At 47.5% G+C, this 21,404-nt stretch overlaps 4 non-coding genes and 1 pseudogene across 4 annotated transcripts; all 5 read right to left on the bottom strand.

Annotated features, from left to right (window-relative positions):
* Positions 1–774: 774 nt before the first annotated feature.
* On the bottom strand, positions 775–938 carry LOC135032095 (U1 spliceosomal RNA). The gene has a single exon (XR_010227651.1). It is a non-coding gene; the product is annotated as a U1 spliceosomal RNA (small nuclear RNA).
* Positions 939–1,612: 674 nt separating this feature from the next.
* On the bottom strand, positions 1,613–1,775 carry LOC135032033 (U1 spliceosomal RNA). The gene has a single exon (XR_010227597.1). It is a non-coding gene; the product is annotated as a U1 spliceosomal RNA (small nuclear RNA).
* A 152-nt stretch (positions 1,776–1,927) lies between these two features.
* Positions 1,928–2,091, bottom strand: LOC135032113 (U1 spliceosomal RNA). The gene has a single exon (XR_010227669.1). It is a non-coding gene; the product is annotated as a U1 spliceosomal RNA (small nuclear RNA).
* Positions 2,092–2,783: 692 nt separating this feature from the next.
* LOC135031986 (U1 spliceosomal RNA) lies at positions 2,784–2,925 on the bottom strand (annotated as a pseudogene).
* Positions 2,926–3,077: 152 nt separating this feature from the next.
* LOC135032060 (U1 spliceosomal RNA) lies at positions 3,078–3,241 on the bottom strand. Its single transcript, XR_010227617.1, has one exon. It is a non-coding gene; the product is annotated as a U1 spliceosomal RNA (small nuclear RNA).
* Positions 3,242–21,404: the final 18,163 nt, after the last annotated feature.

Raw genomic sequence — 21,404 nt, 5'->3', positions numbered from 1 at the left:
TAGTGCAAGCATTCCTGGGGGAAGGCCTGCAGCAGATGGATTTGCATACGGTGATGTCATCCAAGCAGTGGGTCAAAGTTGGCTTCAACCCTCGTCTGCATATGAAAAGAGAAAAGGGGCGTGCAGGGCATGGCGGCCTTTTGCGACGCTTGGATGACCCCTAGTTCGCATTAAACACCTCCACCCTCCTTCGGTGTGGGGCTCATGTTGGCTATGCCCCAGCCCCTGAAGCATTCAAGCTGATTTCTTGCAGCAGCTGGGCACTGTAACAGCTCCAGAGCTGCTCTGTACGGCAAGTAAAAGGGTGTGGGCCCTGCAGCACTACCTGTAGTTTGCATTGTGCATTGGAAGGCACAAAGAAAGCAGACAGGAGGAGAAGTCAGGATAGTGCACAAGGGTATAAAAGGGAGGGGCTCATGAAAAAAGAAGTGGAAACAGACAGCAAATTAGGCTGGAGAGAGACCTGAGACAAAGAGATCTGAATTATACGAGAGCCGACCAGGGGAAACACAAATTATGCAGTCAAGCTTCCCACATTTGGGGAAATCAGAGTGCAATGGGTGAGCCTTGCCCTGGGAGAAGCACCTTCATGATCATAGTATCTCACCTGGCAGGTAAGTAGAAGTTGGGCTAGAGCTGGGGAGGGTCGCTGCTCGGGCACCCCCCTGTCAAGTGAAAGAGATCCAACTGAGGCAGCACAAGGGAACTCTCGAAAGAAGAACAAGGCTAGAGGAAGATCTGAGACAAATAAATCTGACTTTTACCAGAGCTGACCAGAGGAAAGCACAAACACAGTCCCCCACTACCACAAATAATGCAGTCGAGTTTCCCACATTTGGGGAAATCACAGGGGTCAGCATACCCAGAATACAATGAATGAACCTCACCCTGGGAGAACAATCTTCATGACCATGGTATCTCCTATGCAAAATAAGTATGATTTGGGATAGGGCTGGGGAGGGCCGCTGCTCAGGCACATCTCTGTCAAGTAAAGGAGATTCAACTGAGGCAGCACAAGGGAACTCTCATCTGGGGACAACAACTGCAGGGAGAACACATATTTTCAGATGAACATGGGAGGGCAGAAGGCTGCTTAATACTGAAGCACCCCCAAACAACAAACCAAATGCAACAACTAGTGCAAGCATTCCTGGGGGAAGGCCTGCAGCAGATGGATTTGCATACGGTGATGTCATCCAAGCAGTGGGTCAAAGTTGGCTTCAACCCTCGTCTGCATATGAAAAGAGAAAAGGGGCGTGCAGGGCATGGCGGCCTTTTGCGGCGCTTGGATGACCCCTAGTTCACATTAAACACCTCCACCCTCCTTCGGTGTGGGGCTCATGTTGGCTATGCCCCAGCCCCTGAAGCATTCAAGCTGATTTCTTGCAGCAGCTGGGCACTGTAACAGCTCCAGAGCTGCTCTGTACGGCAAGTAAAAGGGTGTGGGCCCTGCAGCACTACCTGTAGTTTGCATTGTGCATTGGAAGGCACAAAGTAAGCAGACAGGAGGAGAAGTCAGGATAGTGCACAAGGGTATAAAAGGGAGGGGCTCATGAAAAAAGAAGTGGAAACAGACAGCAAACTAGGCTGGAGAGAGACCTGAGACAAAGAGATCTGAATTATACGAGAGCTGACCAGGGGAAACACAAATTATGCAGTCAAGCTTCCCACATTTGGGGAAATCGCAGGGGCACCACACCCAGAGTGCAATGGGTGAGCCTTGCCCTGGGAGAAGCACCTTCATGATCAAAGTATCTCACCTGGCAGGTAAGTAGGAGTTGGGCTAGAGCTGAGGAGGGTCGCTGCTCTGGCACCCCCCTGTCAAGTGAAAGAGATCCAACTGAGGCAGCACAAGGGAACTCTCGAAAGAAGAACAAGGCTAGAGGAAGATCTGAGACAAATAAATCTGACTTTTACCAGAGCTGTCCAGAGGAAAGCACAAACACAGTCCCCCACTACCACAAATAATGCAGTCGAGTTTCCCACATTTGGGGAAATCACAGGGGTCAGCATACCCAGAATGCAATGAATGAACCTCACCCTGGGAGAACAATCTTCATGACCATGGTATCGCCTATGCAAAATAAGTATGATTTTGGATAGGGCTGGGGAGGGCCGCTGCTCAGGCACATCTCTGTCAAGTAAAGGAGATTCAACTGAGGCAGCACAAGGGAACTCTCATCTGGGGACAACAACTGCAGGGAGAACACATATTTCCAGATAAACATGGGAGGGCAGAAGGCTGCCTAATACTGAAGCACCCCCAAACAACAAACCAAATGCAACAACTAGTACAAGCATTCCTGGGGGAAGGCCTGCAGCAGATGGATTTGCATATGGTGATGTCATCCAAGCAGTGGGTCAAAGTTGGCTTCAACCCTCGTCTGCATATGAAAAGAGAAAAGGGGCGTGCAGGGCATGGCGGCCTTTTGCGGCGCTTGGATGACCCCTAGTTCGCATTAAACACCTCCACCCTCCTTCGGTGTGGGGCTCATGTTGGCTATGCCCCAGCCCCTGAAGCATTCAAGCTGATTTCTTGCAGCAGCTGGGCACTGTAACAGCTCCAGAGCTGCTCTGAACGGCAAGTAAAAGGGTGTGGGCCCTGCAGCACTACCTGTAGTTTGCATTGTGCATTGGAAGGCACAAAGTAAGCAGACGGGAGAAGTCAGGATAGTGCGCAAGGGCATAGAAGGGAGCGGCTCAAGAAAAGAGAAGTTGAAACAGACAGCAAACTAGGCTGGAGAGAGACCTGAGACAAAGAGATCTGAATTATATGAGAGCCGACCAGGGGAAACACAAATTATGCAGTCAAGTTTCCCACATTTGGGGAAATCGCAGGAGCAGCACACCCAGAGTGCAATGGGTGAGCCTTGCCCTGGGAGAAGCACCTACATGATCATAGTATCTCACCTGCCAGGTAAGTAGAAGTTGGGCTAGAGCTGGGGAGGGTCGCTGCTCGGGTACCCCCCTGTCAAGTGAAGGAGATCCAACTGAGGCAGCACAAGGGAACTCTCGAAAGAAGAACAAGGCTAGAGGAAGATCTGAGACAAAGAAATCTGACTTTTACCAGAGCTGACCAGAGGAAAGCACAAACACAGTCCCCCACTACCACAAATAATGCAGTCGAGTTTCCCACATTTGGGGAAATCACAGGGGTCAGCATACCCAGAATGCAATGAATGAACCTCACCCTGGGAGAACAATCTTCATGACCATGGTATCTCCTATGCAAAATAAGTATGATTTGGGATAGGGCTGGGGAGGGCCGCTGCTCAGGCACATCTCTGTCAAGTAAAGGAGATTCAACTGAGGCAGCACAAGGGAACTCTCATCTGGGGACAACAACTGCAGGGAGAACACAAATTTTCAGATGAACATGGGAGGGCAGAAGGCTGCCTAATAATGAAGCACCCCCAAACAACAAACCAAATGCAACAACTAGTGCAAGCATTCCTGGGGGAAGGCCTGCAGCAGATGGATTTGCATACGGTGATGTCATCCAAGCAGTGGGTCAAACAACAAACCAAATGCAACAACTAGTGCAAGCATTCCTGGGGGAAGGCCTGCAGCAGATGGATTTGCATACAGTGATGTCATCCAAGCAGTGGGTCAAAGTTGGCTTCAACCCTCGTCTGCATATGAAAAGAGAAAAGGGGCGTGCAGGGCATGGCGGCCTTTTGCGGCGCTTGGATGACCCCTAGTTCGCATTAAACACCTCCACCCTCCTTCGGTGTGGGGCTCATGTTGGCTATGCCCCAGCCCCTGAAGCATTCAAGCTGATTTCTTGCAGCAGCTGGGCACTGTAACAGCTCCAGAGCTGCTCTGTACGGCAAGTAAAAGGGTGTGGGCCCTGCAGCACTACCTGTAGTTTGCATTGTGCATTGGAAGGCACAAAGTAAGCAGGCAAGGTCCAGAGAACAGTTAGAGGTCGGAGTAGCACTATCTCAAGTAGTACTACGACAGCACGGATGGATTCTAAATATTCCAAAATCGCAGCTGATTCCGACGACACGTCTGCTGTTCCTAGGGATGATTCTGGACACAGTACAGAAAAAGGTGTTTCTCCCGGAGGAGAAAGCCAAGGAGTTATCCGACATAGTCAGGAACCTCCTAAGACCAGGCCAAGTGTCAGTACAATGCACAATGGTCCTGGGAAAGATGGTGGCTTCTTACGAAGCGATTCCATTCGGCAGATTCCATGCAAGAACTTTTCAGTGGGATCTGCTGGACAAATGGTCCGGATCGCATCTTCAAATGCATCAGCGGATAACCCTGTCTCCAAGGACAAGGATGTCTCTCCTGTGGGGGTTACAGAGTGCTCATCTCCTAGAGGGCCGCAGATTCGGCATTCAGGATTGGGTCCTGGTGACCACGGATGCCAGCCTGAGAGGCTGGGGAGCAGTCACACAGGGAAGAAATTTCCTGGGCTTGTGGTCAAGCATGGAAACGTCACTTCACATAAATATCCTGGAACTAAGGGCCATTTACAATGCCCTAAGTCAGGCAAGACCTCTGCTACAGGGTCAGCCGGTGTTGATCCAGTCGGACAACATCACGGCAGTCGCCCACGTAAACAGACAGGGCGGCACAAGAAGCAGGAGGGCAATGATGGAAGTGGCAAGGATTCTTCGCTGGGCGGAGAATCATGTGATAGCACTGTCAGCAGTGTTCATTCCGGGAGTGGACAACTGGGAAGCAGACTTCCTCAGCAGACACGATCTTCACCCGGGGGAGTGGGGACTTCACCCAGAAGTCTTCCACATGATTGTGAACCGTTGGGAAAAACCAAAGGGTGGACATGATGGCGTCCCGCCTCAACAAAAAGCTGGACAGATATTGCGCCAGGTCAAGGGACCCTCAGGCAATAGCTGTGGACTCTCTGGTAACACCGTGGGTGTACCAGTCAGTGTATGTGTTCCCTCCTCTTCCTCTCATACCAAAAGTACTGAGAATCATAAGAAGGAGAGGAGTAAAGACTATACTCGTGGCTCCGGATTGGCCAAGAAGGACTTGGTACCCGGAAATTCAAGAGATGCTCACGGAAGACCCGTGGCCTCTACCTCTAAGAAAGGACCTGCTCCAGCAGGGACCATGTCTGTTCCAAGACTTACCGCGGCTGCGTTTGACGGCATGGCGGTTGAACGCCGGATCCTGAAGGAAAAAGGCATTCCGGATGAAGTCATCCCTACCCTGATCAAAGCCAGGAAGGATGTAACCATACAACATTATCACCGTATTTGGCGTAAATATGTTGCGTGGTGCGAGGCCAGGAAGGCCCCTACAGAGGAATTTCAACTGGGTCGTTTCCTGCATTTCCTGCAAACAGGACTGTCTATGGGCCTCAAATTAGGGTCCATTAAGGTTCAAATTTCGGCCCTGTCAATATTCTTCCAAAAAGAACTGGCTTCTGTTCCTGAAGTTCAGACGTTTGTCAAGGGAGTACTGCATATACAGCCTCCTTTTGTGCCTCCAGTGGCACCTTGGGATCTCAATGTAGTTTTGGGATTCCTAAAATCACATTGGTTTGAACCACTCACCACTGTGGACTTAAAATATCTCACATGGAAAGTGGTAATGCTGTTAGCCCTGGCTTCAGCCAGGCGTGTCTCAGAATTGACCAAAACAAAAAACTGCAACAAACGAGCGCCTAATCATCAAAATAAAAAGTGAAAACCAATACGTGTTTCATAGAATTAAATAATCACAATTTTATGTTCCTGATAGTCTGCGCTTGCCGGAATACTATGTGTAGTATTGTGGTGATAGCATAGAAAAAGAACAAACGGCTGCGCTGAATATCAGGAACGAAACATGATGTACAGAGAGCCAACGTAAAAAATAACAATGTTTATTAATAAAACATATAAAAAGATTAATTGTCAAATAACCGGTGAAAAATATATACAAATATATATAAGAACAGTCACTAGACGTGAACTAGTGGTATATTGTAATGACTCAGCTTATTGGGGTGAAAAGTTCAGTGATTCACTTGTTAGATAGTTGATAAATACCAGGTGTGTTGGTAGGATCCTAATGAATAAAAAAGTCCCTCAGTTGAAATTGATATTCAATACCTTTCCAAAATGGGCTGGTAAGAGCCGAGCGTCCTCGGCTTCAATGTCCTGCAATGCCCATATACGCTGTGCAGCGGAAAGGAATGGACCGTCTCTCTCACAACCCGGTCGTGGCGGCGTGTGCGCTGAAGCCGCTGATGTCGGATGCTGTAGAAGGAGGGTGCAGCGGGGACCAAGGAACACCTGGAAGATTTCACCTGAGCTGAGTGTGGATAGGGGCGGGTCCTGACGCGTTTCGTCACGTTCACGTGACTTTCTCAAAGGTAGAATGTTCTTATATATATTTATATATATTTTTCACCGGTTATTTGACAATTAATCTTTTTATATGTTTTATTAATAAACATTGTTATTTTTTACGTTGGCTCTCTGTACATCGTGTCTCAGAATTGGCGGCTTTATCCTATAAAAGCCCTTACCTAATTTTTCATATGTGGTGCCTGCGGCTACTAGGGACTTGGAGGATTCCAAGTTGCTGGACGTAGTCAGGGCCCTGAAAATATATGTTTCCAGGACGGCTGGAGTCAGAAAATCTGATTCGCTGTTTATCCTGTATGCACCCAGCAAGCTGGGTGCTCCTGCTTCTAAGCAGACGATTGCTCGTTGGATTTGTAGTACAATTCAGCTTGCACATTCTGTGGCAGGCCTGCCACAGCCAAAATCTGTAAAAGCCCATTCCACACGGAAAGTGGGCTCATCTTGGGCGGCTGCCCGAGGGGTCTCGGCTTTACAACTTTGCCGAGCAGCTACTTGGTCAGGGGAAAACATGTTTGCTAAATTCTACAAATTTGATACCCTGGCTGAGGAGGACCTGGAGTTCTCTCATTCGGTGCTGCAGAGTCATCCGCACTCTCCCACCCGGTTGGGAGCTTTGGTATAATCCCCATGGTCCTTTCGGAGTCCCCAGCATCCACTAGGACGTTAGAGAAAATAAGAATTTACTTACCGATAATTCTATTTCTCATAGTCCATAGTGGATGCTGGGCGCCCATCCCAAGTGCGGATTGTCTGCATTACTTGTACATAGTTATTGTTACAAAAATCGGGTTATTGTTGTTGTGAGCCATCTTTTCAGAGGCTCCTTCTGTTATCATGCTGTTAACTGGGTTCAGATCACAAGTTGTACGGTGTGATTGGTGTGGCTGGTATGAGTCTTACCCGGGATTCAAAATCCTTCCTTATTGTGTACGCTCGTCCGGGCACAGTATCCTAACTGAGGCTTGGAGGAGGGTCATAGGGGGAGGAGCCAGTGCACACCAGCTAGTCCTAAAGCTTTTACTTTGTGCCCAGTCTCCTGCGGAGCCGCTATTCCCCATGGTCCTTTCGGAGTCCCCAGCATCCACTACGGACTATGAGAAATAGAATTATCGGTAAGTAAATTCTTATTTTCTGGACTGTGTCCAGGATCATCCTTAGGAATAGAAGACGTGTCGTCGGAATCAGCTGCGATTTTGGAATATTAAGAATCCAACCGTGCTGCCGCAACACTACTTGAGATAGTGCTACCCCGACTACCAACTGTTCCCTGGATCTTGCCCTTATCCGGAGATCGTCCAAGTAAGGGATAATTAAAACTCCCTTCCTTCGAAGGAGTATCATCATTTCGGCCATTACTTTGGTAAAGACCCGGGGTGCCGTGGACAAACCAAACGGCAGCGTCTGAAACTGATAGTGACAGTTCTGTACCACAAACCTGAGGTACCCTTGGTGAGAAGGGTAATTTGGGACATGGAGATAAGCATCCTTGATGTCCAGAGACACCATATAATCCCCTTCTTCCCGGTTTGCCATCACCGCTCTGAGTGACTCCATCTTGAATTTGAACCTTTGTATGTAAGTGTTCAAGGATTTCAGATTTAAATTAGGTCTCACCGAGCCGTCCGGCTTCGGTACCACAAACAGCGTGGAATAATACCCCTTTCCCTGTTGTAGGAGGGGTACCTTGATTATCACCTGCTGGGAATACAGCTTGTGAATGGCTTCCCATACCGCCTCCCTGTCGGAGGGAGACGTCGGTAAAGCAGACTTTAGGAAAACGGCGAAGGGGAGACGTCTCGAATTCCAATTTGTACCCCTGAGATACCACCTGAAGGATCCAGGGGTCCACCTGTGAGTGAGCCCACTGCACGCTGAAATTTATGAGACGGGCCCCCACCGTTTCTGTTCCTGGGAACTGGCTGTTTGCTGCAGCCTTTTTCCTCTCCCTCTGCCACGGGGCAGAAATGAGGAGCCTTTTGCCCGCTTGCCCTTATGGGGCCCAAAGGACTGCGCCTGATAATACGGCGTCTTCTTATGTTGAGAGGCTACCTGGGGTAAAAATGTGGATTTCCCAGCCGTTGCCGTGGCCACCAGGTCTGTTAGACCTACCCCAAATAACTCCTCCCTTTTATAAGGCGATACTTCCATATGCCTTTTGGAATCAGCATCACATGACCACTGTCTTGTCCATAACCCTCTTCTGGCAGAAATGGACAGCGCACTTACTCTTGATGCCAGTCGGCAAATATCCCTCTGTGCATCACGCATATATAGAAAGCATCTTTTAAATGCTCTATAGTCAGTAATATACTGTCCCTATCTAGGGTATCAATATTGTCAGTCAGGGAATCCGACCAAGCCACCCCAGCACTGCACATCCAGGCTGAGGCGATTGCTGGTCGCAGTATCACACCCGTGTGAGTGTATATACATTTTAGGATATTTTACTGCTTTCTGTCAGCAGGTTCCTTAAGGGCGGCCGTATCCGGGGACGGTAGTGCCACCTGTTTAGACAAGCGTGTGAGCGCTTTATTCACCCTAGGGGGTGTTTCCCAATGTGCCCTATCCTCTGGCGGGAAAGGGTATGATGCTAATAACTTTTTAGGAATTAACAGTTTTTATCGGGGGAAACCCACGCATCATCACACACTTCATTTAATTCCTCAGATGCAGGAAAAACTACAGGCAGTTTTTTCTCACCCAACATAATACCCTTTTTAGTGGTACTGGTATTATCAGAAATGTGTAAAAACATTTTCCATAGCCTCAATCATGTAACGTGTGGCCCTACTGGAAGTCACATTCGTCTCTTAATCGTCGACACTGGAATCAGTATCCGTGTCGGCGTCTGTATCTGCCATCTGCGGTAACGGGCGTTTTAGAGCCCCTGATGGCTTTTGAGACACCTGGACAGGCACAGGCTGAGTAGCCGGCTGTCTCATGTCATCAATCTTTTGTAAAGAGCTGACACTGTCACGTAATTCCTTCCATAAGCTCAGCCACTCAGGTGTCGACTCCCTAGGGGGTGACAACTCCATTACAGGCAATTGCTCCGCCTCCACACCATTTTCCTCCTCATACATGTCGACACAATCGTACCGACACACACACACACAGGGAATGCTCTGATAGAGGACAGGACCCCACTAGCCCTATGGGGAGACAGAGGGAGAGTATGCCAGCACACACCAGAGCGCTATATATATATATATATATATACAGGGATAACCTTATATAAGTGTTTTTCCCCTTATAGCTGCTGTATTGTTATACTACGCCTAATTAGTGCCCCCCTCTCTTTTTTAACCCCTTTCTGTAGTGTAGTAACTGCAGGGGAGAGCCAGGGAGTTTCCCTCCAACGGAGCTGTGAGAGAAAATGGCGCCAGTGTGCTGAGGAGATAGGCTCCGCCCCCTTCTCGGCGGCCTTTTCTCCCGTTTTTCTGTGGAATCTGCCAGGGGTTAAAATTCATCCATATAGCCCTGGGGGCTATATGTGATGTATTTTCGCCAGCCAAGGTGTTTCTATTGCTGCTCAGGGTGCCCCCCCCTAGCGCCCTGCACCCTCAGTGACCGAAGTGTGAAGTGTGCTGAGGAGCAATGGCGCACAGCTGCAGTGCTGTGCGCTACCTTGGTGAAGACAGGATGTCTTCTGCCGCCGATTTTCCGGACCTCTTCTTGCTTCTGGCTCTGTAAGGGGGCCGGCGGCGCGGCTCTGGGACCGAGCTCCGAGGCTGGGCCTGTGTTCGGTCCCTCTGGAGCTAATGGTGTCCAGTAGCCTAAGAAGCCCAATCCACTCTGCACGCAGGTGAGTTCGCTTCTTCTCCCCTTAGTCCCTCGATGCAGTGAGCCTGTTGCCAGCAGGTCTCACTGAAAATAAAAAACCTAAAACTAAACTTTCACTAAGAAGCTCAGGAGAGCCCCTAGTGTGCACCCTTCTCGGCCGGGCACAAAAATCTAACTGAGGCTTGGAGGATTGTCATAGGGGGAGGAGCCAGTGCACACCAGGTAGTCCTAAAGCTTTACTTTTGTGCCCAGTATCCTGCGGAGCCGCTAATCCCCATGGTCCTTACGGAGTTCCCAGCATCCACTAGGACGTCAGGGAAACACTGATAGAGTACATTATATTTATGAATTAATTGCTTCCAGATTCTGCAGCAGCATCATCAGCACCACCAGTGTTACTCACAGTCACTTCACACTGACTGCTGCACAACACATCACTTAATTTCCGGGCCGCCCGCCACCTGGTGAAGAGACATGGGAGATGAAGGACCAGCAGTGCCACGTTGAGCGGAAGTATTGTGAATTAGTTACCCACACACTCCTTGTGACACCTGCTCCCCGTCTGCCCTCCCACCCGCCGCCTGCCGTCCGGAACCCGCACTGACAAGTAAGTCTCAGCAGAATGTGTCTGCCAGCAGCTCCCAGTCCCTCCTAGAGGAACACTGCCAGTGGTGTGGCGGCCGCGGCACACTAGGACTGAGAGACCGCAGCAGGAGGAAAGCACAGGTGGGCGGGAGGAGAGCATGGGCGGACATCACCACGTCACATTGCAAGGTGACGCCAGTCCCCCCAGTGAGGCCGCCGACGAATGCACTCAGCATAGTATTAGCAGCAGGTAGAGGGGGGTCGGGTGCAGCGGTGGTGGGAGGTACGGAAATGAGCTGCAGGCTAGGCTCCACCGATCACACAGTCAGCGATCACTGTGCTACAGCAAGCGTGGCGTGCAGCGGTGCTGGACATTAGGGAGTGCCTGTGCGCACCAGGCACCCCCTGTACGCACGCCTATGCGCTACCACCACCCATATGCCACACTACATCACTATGCTACAGCCCTCCCATATGCTGCACTTCATAATTACACTATACCCCCCATACAACATACTACATCACCACACTACACTACTCACAATAAAATTAAAACATCCCAGTTCCTCATTCTTAATGAGCTCACGTGAGTTCTCTCCCCAACGGAGCTCCAGACCAAGTAACAATGAAGACACCAGCAGCATGTAGGGGGCAGGCCTGGTCCACTTGTCAGGAGAGAGCAGTCACAGGAGGGTAAGAAGGGGGCGGGGCCTAGTCCTACAGACGGGAGAGAGCACAGACAGGAGAGAGCAAGGTACAGGGGTAGAAGGGGACGGAGCCTATTCTTACAGGCTTTCAAAATTCGACTTTAAAATTCGACATTTGACAAATTCGACTTTTCTGCAATGGTACAAATGCGGCAATTCAACAAAAGTATATTCAATTGAAGTTTGTAAATTCGACAACAGTGCTTTTAAACAGTAAATTCGTCATTTTCAATCCGCCACACTTTGCTGGCGGAATCTAATAAAAAAAATTTAAAAACATGTTTTTTTTTTTGCAGTTTTTTTTTTTGGTAATAGCATATCTATTTATATTAGAAGGGATTAGGTACTTGGTTTGTCTTTTTTGGAGGCACAAGTATTATTTATATATTTTTTAAAATATTATTTATTTTTTAAATGGAATGTGAAAAACCCGAAAAAAAAATTGCGTGGGTCCCCCCTCCAAAGCATAACCAGCCTCGGGCTCTTCGAGCCGGTCCTGGTTCTAAAAATCCGGGGGAAAAACGGACAGGGGATCCCCCGTATTTTTAAAACCAGCACCGGGCTCTGCGCCTGGTGCTGGTGCAAAAAATACGGGGGACAAAAAGAGTAGGGGTCCCCCGTATTTTTTACACCAGCATCGGGCTCCACTAGCTGGACAGATAATGCCACAGCCGGGGGTCACTTTTATACAGTGCCCTGCGGCCGTGGCATTAAATATCCAACTAGTCACCCCTGGCCGGGGTACCCTGGGGGAGTGGGGACCCCTTCAATCAAGGGGTCCCCCCCCCAGCCACCTAAGGGCCAGGGGTGAAGCCCGAGGCTGTCCCCCCCATCCAAGGGCTGCGGATGGGAGGCTGATAGCCTTGAGAAAATTTAAAGAATATTGTTTTTTCTAGTAGTACTACAAGTCCCAGCAAGCCTCCCCCGCAAGCTGGTACTTGGAGAACCACAAGTACCAGCATGCAGGAGAAAAACGGGCCCGCTGGTACCTGTAGTTCTACTGGGGAAAAAATACCCAAATAAAAACAGGACACAGACACCGTGAAAGTATAACTTTATTTCCCACCTGCCGACACACACATACTTACCTATGTTGACATGAAGCAGTCGGTCCTCTTCTCCAAGTAGAATCCACGGGTACCTGAAAATAAAAGATAATTATACTCACCTGATCCAGGTTCCAGATTAAATCCACGTACTTGGCAAAACAACAAACCGAACACCCGGACCAGACGGACTGAAAGGGGTCCCATGTTTACACATGGGATCCCTTTCCACGAATGCAGACATCCGAATCTCGCGAGAATCCGACAGCGGGATGATGACGTTCGTGCGCGCTCAGGCTAGCCGAGCAAGGCGGGAAGGTTCGAACCTGCCTCGGACCCGTGTAAAATGGGTGAAGTTCGGGGGGTTCGGATTCCGACGAACCGAACCCACTCATCACTAGTATGTACGTGAGTGTCAGGTGCCGTGCGCGTACATACGTGTCAGTGCCGTGCGTGTACGTACGTGTGTGTCAAGTGTCGTACGTGTACGTGTGTGTGTGTGTGTGTGTCAGGTGGCGCGTACCTACATGTGTGTATGTCAGGTGCTGTGCATGTGTGTACGTACAGGCGTGTGTCAGGTGCCGCGCGTGTACGTACGTGTGTGTGTGTGTGTGTGCCAGGAGCCGCGCGTGTACATGCGTGTGGGTGTCAGGAGCCGTGCGTATACGTACATACGTGTAGGTGTCAGGTGCCGTGCGTATACGTATATACGTGTGTGTGTCAGGAGCCGCGCGTGTTCGTACATGTGTGTGTGTGTGTGTGTCAGGAGCCACGCGTGTGTGTGTGTCAGGAGCCACGCGTGTTCGTACATGTGTGTCAGGTGCCGCACGTGTATGTGTGTGTGTGTGTTAAATTCCGCGTGTGTACGTACGTATGTGTGTGCCTGGAGCCGCGCGTGTACATACATGTGTGTGTGTGTGTCAGGTGCTGTACGTGTATGTGTGTGTCTCAGGTGCTGCACGTGTATATGTGTGTATCTCAGGTGCTGCATTTGTATGCGTCAGCTGCCACGTGGGTGTCAGGTGTTGAGCGTGTATGTGTTTGTGTCGCATCTGTATGTGTGTGACTGTCAGGTGCTGCACGTGTATGTGTGTGTCAGGTGCTGCATGTATATATGTGTGTGTTAGGTGCTGTTCATGTATGTGGGAGTGGCAGGTGCTACATGTGTATATATGTGTGAGTGGCAGGTGCTGCGTGTGTATACGAGTGTGTGTGAGGTGCTGCGAGTGTATGTGTGTGTTAGGTGCTCTGAGTGTATATGATTGTGTGTCAGGTGCTGTGCGTGTGTGCGTTAAATGCCACATGTATGTATGTGTGTCAGGTGCTGCGTGTGTGTGTGGGTGTGTCAGGTGCTGCATGTCTGTGTGTGTGGGTGTGTCAGGTGCTGCATGTGTGTGTGTGTGTGTGTGTCTGTCAGGTGCTGCATGTGTGTGTCAGGTGCTGCATGTCTGCGTGTGTGTGTCAGGCGCTGCATGTCTGTGTCAGGTGCTGCGTGTGTGTGTGTCAGGTGCTGTGTGTGTGTGTGTCAGGTGCTGCGTATGTGTGTGTGTGTCAGGTGCTGCGTGTCTGTGTCAGGTGCTGCGTGTCTGCGTGTGTGTGTCAGGTGCTGCGTGTCTGCGTGTGTGTGTCAGGTGCTGCATGTCTGCGTGTGTGTGTCAGGTGCTGCGTGTGTGTGTGTGTGTCAGGTGCTGCGTGTCTGCGTGTGTGTGTCAGGTGCTGCGTGTCTGTGTGTGTGTGTCAGGCGCTGCATGTCTGTGTGTCAGGTGCTGCGTGTGTGTGTGTGTGTCAGGTGCTGTGTGTGTGTGTCAGGTGCTGCGTGCCGTGTGCGTGTGTCAGGTGCGTGAGTGTGCGTGTGTCAGGTGCGTGAGTGTGTGTGTGTCAGGTGCGTGAGTGTGTGTGTGTGTGTCAGGTGCGTGAGTGTGTGTGTCAGGTGCGTGAGTGTGTGTGTGTCAGGCGCTGCGTGTCTGTGTGTGTCAGGCGCTGTGTGTCTGTGTGTGTCAGGCGCTGCGTGTGAGTGTGTGCGTGTGTGTCAGGTCCGTGTGAGTGTCAGGTGCTGCGTCTGTGTGTGTGTGTCAGGTGCTGCGTGTGTGCGTGTGTGTCAGGCGCTGTGTGTGCGTGTGTCAGGCGCTGCAGGGAGGGCGGGGGGGGACGGACACACAGCAGGGAGGGCGGGGGGAGAACGGACACACAGCAGAGAGGAGGAGGGGGGGTGGACAGACACAGCGGTAGGAGGGGGGGTGGCCTGACACAGCGGGAGGAGGGGGGGTGGCCGGACACAGCGGGAGGAGGGGGGGGTGGCCGGACACAGCGGGAGGGGGAGGGTGGCCGGACACAGCGGGAGGGGGGGGTGGACGGACACAGCGGGAGGGGGGGTGGCCGGACACAGCGGGAGGGGGGGGTGGCCGGACACAGCGGGAGGAGGGGAGGGTGGCCGGACACAGCGGGAGGAGGGGAGGGTGGCCGGACACAGCGGGAGGGGGGGGGTGGCCAGACACAGCGGGAGTGGGGGGGGGTGGCCGGTCACAGCGGGAGGGGGGGGTGGCCGGACACAGCGGGAGGGGGGGGGTGGTGGACGGACACAGCGAGAGGGGGGGGTGGTGGCCGGACACAGCGGGAGGGGGGGTGGCCGGACACAGCGGGAGGAGGGGAGGGTGGCCGGACACACAGCAGGGAGGGCACGGGGGGGAACACACTGCAGGGAGGAGGGGGGGACACACAGCAGGGAGGGCAAGGGGGGGGGGCGACGGACACACAGCAGGGGGGGGGAGACGGACACACAGCAGGGAGGGCGAGAGGGGAAAGGGGGGGTGACTGGTGACCATAGAGACCTTGATAAATACCGCATACTGCAGGTAGGGAGGGCCGGACACAGCGGGAGGAGGAGGAGGGAGGAGTGGCCGGACACAGCTGCCCGAGACGCCTCCTACTGCCAGCCGCACCACAGACGCGGGGAGGAGACGCAGGCAGCCACCAGGGAAGGTCCGGCGGGCGGCCGGGCACACAGCGGGCAAGCGGGCGAGCGGGCGAGCGGGCGGGCGGGCGGGAGGGGAGGGTGGCCGGGCGGGCGGGAAGGGAGGGTGGCCGGACACGCGGGGGAGAAGTGGAAGCTGGGTACACAGCGGTGGGCTGCCTTACAGAACTCACCCAGTGCTACGCAGCTCCGGCGATCTCCTCCCGCTTCATGGACCTCAATGAACTCACACGCCGGGAACCGCTGGCTGTCCTCCTGCAGCTCCACGTGACTCCTTCCCGCTCTGTCTCCTCGTGCCCAACTGCCAGAGCTACTCTCTGTACACCCCCTGCTGGCGGTCACTGCGCAGGCGCAACAAATTGAAATGCCCTATCTCTATAATGGGGCATATTTCTCTTAATTAAAAAAACCCTATAACTTTCTGAAAAACCACAACCCCAAAAGGCACTACACTGGGGCATACTCTATCTAGTAAAACAAACCCCAAGTCTTAATTCGTCCTCTATCCTGAGTTATGCCTTCCCAAAAAAATCTTCATTCACTCTATAGGAAAACGTTGTCAAAAAGCCACAGAGGGAGTGGCAGAAAAAAACTGACAGTTGGAACTTTAGCTTACTCCCAATTCCTCATTTTTTATTATTTTGCCCTGAAATTTGGCCTGCAGCAGCGGGTGACGATTCTACGCGTCCATGCCAAATTTCAGCTCAGTACGTCCTATCAGTTTTGAGGTGTAGCCCCTCAAACACCATGCCCCCATCTCAGAAGTTCCCTATGGGAGAATTCCGTTTGTTCGATTCAGCCTTAATATAAGGGCACGACCGTGCCCTTATAATTGACAGTATTGTTTTCTTTCAAAAATCCACTTAATTTTCTTTACCCGATTATTAAAATGGTAATTGACAAAAACAAACTACATTGTCACCAGAAGAGCAATACAAAATGTACTAGTGATATATTAAAATCATCTTTCCAGCTTGAATTTCAATGATGCATTGGCGCAACGATTTTGTGAGAAACATCTTCACCCTTAAATAAAGATTTTCTTAATTCCTTACCTGTGTGCTAATTAGATATCACCTTGTTTTCACATTAAACAGACTTCCACATGAGAAAACAGCAAAGATGCAGTGGCGTTAATGTTTCCTGGTGTCAACCTGTATTATTTCCGTAGACATTGAAATGAGGATGCATCTTGCTGCCTTTCCAATGAAGCAAGTTTAATTTAGTAATAGGTGAAAAACCATCCCTACAAAGATGTTAATCAGATACTTGGCTTTGTGGACACTTTTCAGAGAACAAATTAGTTAGCATAAAAATAAAGCCAGAAAATGAAGAGCTGTTTAATCACTCAATTGGATTTTTCTGCCAGCATTTTTCTTTTTCTCTGCAACCCACTGCTAAATTGTGCTTCCTAGCTGTTTTTTTATAAAATCACTGAATCAAATCTAACTCTGATTACATCAGAGAAGGCCAGGTACCCTACACCATAAGAGGGGGTTTGCAATTTTGACTTGTCTACTTAAATATCACCAAAATCTGATCACAAGGTCAATTACGTCCCTGGGTGGGATTGAACCACCAACCTTTTGATTAATAGCTGAACACACTAACCGATTGCGCCACAGAGACACTTTGCAAAAAGTATATACTGACAAAGACTAATAAGCATTCATCTAGAACGTTTCCTAGAAAAACTTTAAAAAGTCAATAATCTGGAGAGTGTTTGTAAGATGTTTCTTCCAGCAACCAATGAAGAAACACATTGGTACTTTCGCATGATGAGTGAGTGCTTCAGGATCTCTTGCACTTACATGTGCAGCAGAGTACTGCAATGGAAGCATGCTGGGTCCATAACCCAGAGGTAGGCAGATTGAAACTATCCTTTGCTATATGCATTTTTTTGTTGTTCATTAAAGTAATCCAAAACTGGGATTGATATTTTAGCTTTTATTTTTACTTAAAGTACAATAACTTTTACCATTTTAATTTGTTTTAATAGTATATTGACAGTATTGTTTTCTTTCAAAAATCCACTTAATTTTCTTTACCCTATTATTAAAATGGTAATTGACAAAAACAAACTACATTGTCACCAGAAGGGCAATACAAAATGTACAAGTGATATATTAAAATCATCTTTCCAGCTTGAATTTCAATGATGCATTGGGGCAACGATTTTGTGAGAAACATCTTCACCCTTAAATAAAGATTTTCTTAATTCCTTACATGTGTGCTAATTAGATATCACCTTGTTTTCACATTAAACAGACTTCCACATGAGAAAGCAGCAAGGATGCAGTGGCGTTAATGTTTCCTGGTGTCAACCTGTATTATTTCAGTAGATATTGAAATGAGGATGCATCTTGCTGCCTTTCCAATGAAGCAAGTTTAATTTAGTAATAGGTGAAAAACCATCCCTACAAATATGTTAATCAGATACTTGGCTTTGTGGACACTTTTCAGAGAACAAATTAGTTAGCATAAAAATAAAGCCAGAAAATGAAGAGCTGTTTAATCACTCAATTGGATTTTTCTGCCAGCATTTTTCTTTTTCTCTGCAACCCACTGCTAAATTGTGCTTCCTAGCTGTTTTTATAAAATCACTGAATCAAATCTAACTCTGATTACATCAGAGAAGGCCAGGTACCCTACACCATAACAGGGGGTTTGAAATTTTGACTTGTCTACTTAAAGATCACCAAAATCTGATAACAAGGTCAATTAAGTCCCTGGGTGGGATTGAACCACCAACCTTTTGGTTAATAGCCTTACACACTAACTGATTGCGCCACCGCGACACTTTGCAAAAGTACATACTGACAAAGGCTAATAAGCATTCATCTAGAACGATTCCTAGAAACATTTTAAAAAGTCAATAATGTGGAGAGTTTTTGTATGATGTTTCTTCCATCAACCAATGAAGAAACACATTGGTACTTTCCCATGATGAGTGAGTGCTTCAGGATCTCTTGCACTTACATGTGCAGCAGAGTACTGTAATGGAAGCATGCTGGGTCCATAACCCAGAGGTAGGCAGATTGAAACTATCCTCTGCTATATGCATTTTTTTTTTGTTAATTAAAGTAATCCAAAACTGGGATTGATATTTTTGCTCTTTTATTTTTACTTAAAGTACAATAACTTTTACCATTTTAATTTGTTTTAATAGTATATTGACAGTATTGTTTTCTTTCAAAAATCCAATTAATTTTCTTTACCCGATTATTAAAATGGTAATTGACAAAAGCAAACTACATTGTCACCAGAAGAGCAATACAAAATGTACAAGTGATATATTAAAATCATCTTTCCAGCTTGAATTTCAATGATGCATTGGGGCAACGATTTTGTGAGAAACATCTTCACCCTTAAATAAAGATTTTCTTAATTCCTTACCTGTGTGCTAATTAGATATCACCTTGTTTTCACATTAAACAGACTTCCACATGAGAAAGCAGCAAGGATGCAGTGGCGTTAATGTTTCCTGGTGTCAACCTGTATTATTTCAGTAGATATTGAAATGAGGATGCATCTTGCTGCCTTTCCAATGAAGCAAGTTTAATTTAGTAATAGGTGAAAAACCATCCCTACAAAGATGTTAATCAGATACTTGGCTTTGTGGACACTTTTCAGAGAACAAATTTGTTAGCATAAAAATAAAGCCAGAAAATGAAGAGCTGTTTAATCAGTCAATTGGATTTTTTTGCCAGCATATTTCTTTTTCTCTGCAACCCACTGCTAAATTGTGCTTCCTAGCTGTTTTTATAAAATCACTGAATCAAATCTAACTCTGATTACATCAGAGAAGGCCAGGTACCCTACACCATAACAGGGGTTTTCGAAATTTTGACTTGTCTACTTAAAGATCACCAAAATCTGATAACAAGGTCAATTAAGTCCCTGGGTGGGATTGAACCACCAACCTTTTGGTTAATAGCCTTACACACTAACTGATTGCGCCACCGCAACACTTTGCAAAAGTACATACTGACAAAGGCTAATAAGCATTCATCTAGAACGATTCCTAGAAACATTTTAAAAAGTCAATAATGTGGAGAGTTTTTGTATGATGTTTCTTCCATCAACCAATGAAGAAACACATTGGTACTTTCCCATGATAAGTGAGTGCTTCAGGATCTCTTGCACTTACATGTGCAGCAGAGTACTGTAATGGAAGCATGCTGGGTCCATAACCCAGAGGTAGGCAGATTGAAACTATCCTCTGCTATATGCATTTTTTTTTGTTAATAAAAGTAATCCAAAACTGGGATTGATATTTTTGCTCTTTTATTTTTACTTAAAGTACAATAACTTTTACCATTTTAATTTGTTTTAATAGTATATTGACAGTATTGTTTTCTTTCAAAAATCCAATTAATTTTCTTTACCCGATTATTAAAATGGTAATTGACAAAAGCAAACTACATTGTCACCAGAAGAGCAATACAAAATGTACAAGTGATATATTAAAATCATCTTTCCAGCTTGAATTTCAATGATGCATTGGGGCAACGATTTTGTGAGAAACATCTTCACCCTTAAATAAAGATTTTCTTAATTCCTTACCTGTGTGCTAATTAGATATCACCTTGTTTTCACATTAAACAGACTTCCACATGAGAAAGCAGCAAGGATGCAGTGGCGTTAATGTTTCCTGGTGTCAACCTGTATTATTTCAGTAGATATTGAAATGAGGATGCATCTTGCTGCCTTTCCAATGAAGCAAGTTTAATTTAGTAATAGGTGAAAAACCATCCCTACAAAGATGTTAATCAGATACTTGGCTTTGTGGACACTTTTCAGAGAACAAATTTGTTAGCATAAAAATAAAGCCAGAAAATGAAGAGCTGTTTAATCAGTCAATTGGATTTTTTTGCCAGCATATTTCTTTTTCTCTGCAACCCACTGCTAAATTGTGCTTCCTAGCTGTTTTTATAAAATCACTGAATCAAATCTAACTCTGATTACATCAGAGAAGGCCAGGTACCCTACACCATAACAGGGGTTTTCGAAATTTTGACTTGTCTACTTAAATATCACCAAAATCTGATCACAAGGTCAATTACATCCCTGGGTGGGATTGAACCACCAACCTTTTGATTAATAGCTGAACACACTAACCGATTGCGCCACAGAGACACTTTGCAAAAAGTACATACTGACAAAGACTAATAAGCATTCATCTAGAACGTTTCCTAGAAAAACTTTAAAAAGTCAATAATCTGGAGAGTTTTTGTAAGATGTTTCTTCCAGCAACCAATGAAGAAACACATTGGTACTTTCGCATGATGAGTGAGTGCTTCAGGATCTCTTGCACTTACATGTGCAGCAGAGTACTGCACTGGAAGCATGCTGGGCCCATAACCCAGAGGTAGGCAGATTGAAACTATCCTTTGCTATATGCATTTTTTTTTTTGTTCATTAAAGTAATCCAAAACTGGGATTGATATTTTAGCTTTTATTTTTACTTAAAGTACAATAACTTTTACCATTTTAATTTTTTTTAATAGTATATTGACAGTATTGTTTTCTTTCAAAAATCCAATTAATTTTCTTTACCCGATTATTAAAATGGTAATTGACAAAAACAAACTACATTGTCACCAGAAGAGCAATACAAAATGTACAAGTGATATATTAAAATCATCTTTCCAGCTTGAATTTCAATGATGCATTGGGGCAACGATTTTGTGAGAAACATCTTCACCCTTAAATAAAGATTTTCTTAATTCCTTACCTGTGTGCTAATTAGATATCACCTTGTTTTCACATTAAACAGACTTCCACATGAGAAAGCAGCAAGGATGCAGTGGCGTTAATGTTTCCTGGTGTCAACCTGTATTATTTCAGTAGATATTGAAATGAGGATGCATCTTGCTGCCTTTCCAATGAAGCAAGTTTAATTTAGTAATAGGTGAAAAACCATCCCTACAAATATGTTAATCAGATACTTGGCTTTGTGGACACTTTTCAGAGA

The sequence above is a fragment of the Pseudophryne corroboree genome, unplaced genomic scaffold, assembly GCF_028390025.1.
Source record: "Pseudophryne corroboree isolate aPseCor3 unplaced genomic scaffold, aPseCor3.hap2 scaffold_539, whole genome shotgun sequence".
NCBI lineage: Eukaryota > Metazoa > Chordata > Amphibia > Anura > Myobatrachidae > Pseudophryne > Pseudophryne corroboree.
The sequence above is the reverse complement of the archived record's forward strand: the minus strand, read 5'-3'. Positions and strand labels throughout refer to the sequence as shown.